Raw genomic sequence first — 4,186 nt, 5'->3', positions numbered from 1 at the left:
GGCAGTTTATAGCTGGGCCAGGGTTCAGATCCAGGCAAGACAGCTGAGAGGCGAGTGTGCATACGTCTTGGCTATCCTACCAGTCCAAGTCAGAAGTAAGAGACACCATAAAGAGCACACCCACAAACATTTTAAGGCCATTTTTTCCCTGCAAGACTGGGGATTAGCCTTGTGGGTCCCATGATAATCTTCTATCATGGTTCCCTTTTTGAGGCAATGTTTATTATGGCCGGATGTCCTTCCTGACACCAACCCTTTAGTTGCCTCTTCCAACACGCAGGGATACGGTGTTCCTATTCTAAACCGGGGCACACACTGGGCCATCACAGCAAGCTGGTACTCATTTTGCCGACCTCAGAAGAATGACACACTGAGTCAACCCCACCTGGTATTAATTCAATTGGAAAGCAGGATTTGAACTCAGGATGCTAGGATCCCAATCTCGCCACCCTAAACCATAAAGAGCATCACATAAAAAATATACTCGTGGTGTAAGGACAATACAACACAGGCAAAGCAATGACGACTGATCAAATCTTTCGTCCAATGACATAATTCTTAGTGGGAAAACAGGGAAAAGTCCAACTGATTATACACCTCAGTTGTACTGTGCATGTGTACACAACATCGGAAAATAAAATTGAGGAAATAGATTCAGAAACCAAAAAAGAAAAGAAGAAAAAAACTCCTAATGGGAACCAAAACATGAGGTAAACCAGTTGGCCTACATAAAGGAACCCACCCTCTCTCCTGACCCTTCTCTGTTTTGTTTGTGCCTTTCAGTTTGTTAATCAAAGGCAAATGTATGGAATTACTCTGGAGATGAGACCTACTTTTCATTTGATACCACCCTGTGATTTTTAAGGAAGAAAAATAAACCACAAGTACATCTTTCCTGGGCCGTTCATGTACATTTATACGCGGTATCATGTTTATAACTTTGCTAGCATGCCGGGGCCAGCTTGACCCCAAGAGGAACTTGTTCCAGCCAAGCCGCTCTGTTGTTGACTTAGTACCATTAACTTGCATGTTTATCTGATTGGACGATGACAGCAAGGTAATTATTATCATGACCTCTCTGCAATCAGCTGCATTGTTAATATACTGCCTTTCTATCACTTTTGTGGTAAACTTTATAATACTGTACAGTGCTCTTATTTATTTATTTAACAGTCATAAACAAATGCACCTTGACTTATGAGCCATTGGTGAAGTTGCATTCATTTTATTTTGTTTTTAAGTACTTTGCTGTATTATAGTTTTTTGTGACCTGCAATACTTATTTCAAGTATCACAGGTTACAAATTAAAAAACACCCCTAGTGCCCTGAATGGATATTCTGTTGACCAACCAATGCAAGCCAACTCTTGTTTTTTTAAGGGTTTTTTTCTTTGATCTAATATGGTTCCAGACCAATGACTGATGATGTCACTTTTGTCAAACTATATTTCCCATGGGTAGATTATCAATTAGTTAAAGTTTTGCATTGATCGTTGAGTGGTTTCAACAATTTCAGAGAATTTTTGTTTCATACTGACCGGATCAAGCTTTGCACTTGTCGAATTATGACGTCATGACGCAGTCACTGATGACATCATCATTAACATATTTTATTTCCCATGTGGAGTACTTGACAATGAGCCATGTGTCAATTTTTTCCATGGAATGGTTTCGGAGATAGAGATGCAAAGTTTTTTGGTTTTTCAGAGATGGCGCCTGTACCACGTGACCTATGACATCATAATTATGACTAAAAATTTCTACAGGAGGAGGCGCACCTATTTGGAAAATTTTGTGTCAATCAGACCAACAATTGCAGATTTATGTTTTACACTGACCGGATCAAGCATTGCACTTGTCAAATTATGATGTCATAATGAAGGCACTGATGTCATCTTCATGAGCATATCTTATTCCACATGGGGAGTACTTGACAATGAGCCATGTTTCAATTTTTTCCATTGAGCAGTTTCGGAGATAGAGAGGTGTAACTTTTTTCCAATATGGTGTCTGCACCACGTGGCCTATTACGTCATAATAATGAACAAAAAAATTCTACAGGCATGTCTAGAATTTTTGTCCAATGACAAAAACGACACTCCTATGGTAAAATTTCGTGTCAATTGGGCCAACAGTTGCTGAGAAAATGAATTTTTTTAATGCAGACACGCACGCACGTACGCACACACGCACGGACGCAACCGAATGCCGAACCCTGCATTTCCCTTCACAAGTGCAGGGTAATAACATTCAAATTTCACCAAACTAATATTAAATAAACTTTTCAGATGTTTGCATTGAGTGGATGCCGTCATCCCAGCAAATATCCGTTCAACATTATATGTCATATGTAAGAGCAACATGGTTGGCAACTTGCAAAACAAAAAATTATTCCCACCTCCGATGCCATCTAGAATGTTCTGAAATAATAGAGTGCTTTCATCAACATTTCAAACTATTCAATGAAGGTGAATTTCTTATGCCAAAGGTAATATATATATATATATATATATATATATATATATATATATATATATATATATATATATATATATATATATATATATATATATATATATATATATATATATATATATATATATATATATATATATATATATATATAGGGCCCCGCGAGGAGGAATGATGTAAGCGACATTTTTTAATGATAGGCTCGGATGATAGGGTAAGGGTTAAAATAGTGCTATGTGGCATTAACTCCAAAATGGCCGATTTGTCCCTTGCATCACTCCTCCTTGCAACACCTCATATATATATATATATATATATATATATATATATATATATATATATATATATATATATATATATATATATATATATATATATATATATGTACGAGGTATGTTAAAAAAATCCAACCTTAATTTTTGGTGCGTAAACAAATGAAGCTAGGGAGGCGTGGTTTGGTGCACGTATGTAGGCGATCCTAATCCATATGCGTGAATATTTTCCCGCCTGCAGAAGCTGTCAGTCGCCGACAGACCGCCGATGAGTGAGGAACTGTAAGTGAGCACCGTCGGATTTTCGTTTTTGACAAAATGACGGATCACTGTGGTCTCATCGCCAGTGATCACTGTGTTTAAGAAGTTGGGATCGCTGTTCACAGTCTCCAGCATGTCCTGTGCAATCTCCAAACGGAGTTGCTTCTGCTCGATCGTTTTCAGCTTTGGCACGAACTCCGCTGAGATTCTCCTTAAGCCCAAATCTTCAGTCACAATGGAATGAACGGATCCAATGCTGACGCCCACCTCGTCTGCAAGATCTCTGATCGTGATTCGATGATCCTGCATCAGCACTGTCCTCACTTGGTTAATGACGATCTCATTTCAGGATGTTGAGGGCCTACCAGAACGTGCTTCACTTTCCACTGATGTGCGACCATCTTTGAAGTATTTGTACCACTCTTTAACTTCGCAAACTTTGTTGCGAAGGTTATGTTTTGATCGCTGTGTATTTATTTATTTATTTGTGAATATGTGTGTTTGTTTGTTTGTTATTCGCATAACTCTAAAAGTATTGAACTGAATCGCAGCAAATTTGGTGGGATGATTCGTTATTATCCGAGGACCATTTCATTAGATTTTTGGGGCGATCGGGTCAAAGGTCAAGGTCAAGGTCATGAAAAGGTCAAAATCGTCTTTTTACCACAGCACGGTCAATTTGTATCCAATTTGCATGCAACTAATGCCAAAATGTTCAGAATCCAATGCCCCATCTTGTGATATGTGACATGATACAATGACGTAATAACCCTTATTAGCGGTTGGGAGTCAAAGGTCGGGGGGGGGGGGATCACGACATTGCAAAATGTGCGGTTTTAGTCATAACACGGTCAATTCTTATCGGATTTGGATGAAACCAACACCAAAATGTTGACTGTTCTGTTCCCCACAATCTAATACCAATTACAAAATTAAGAGTACAAAGGTTAAGGTCGAAGTCATGAAAAGGTCAAAATCATCATTTTGCCACAGTGTGGTCGATTTTTATCCAATTTGCATGCAACCAATGCCAAAATATTGTGCATTCAATGCCCAATCTTGTGATATACGATATGACACAATGACGTCATTACTTTTGTTAGCGGTTTGGGTCAAAGGTCATGGGGGTCAACGACCTTTATTATCATAACACGGTCAATTATTATACAATTTGCATGTAA

This window comes from Eptatretus burgeri, chromosome 5 (genome assembly GCF_056783735.1).
Source record: "Eptatretus burgeri isolate ZD-2024b chromosome 5, Ebu_testis_v1, whole genome shotgun sequence".
Lineage (NCBI taxonomy): Eukaryota > Metazoa > Chordata > Myxini > Myxiniformes > Myxinidae > Eptatretus > Eptatretus burgeri.
Note: the sequence above shows the minus strand (reverse complement) of the source record.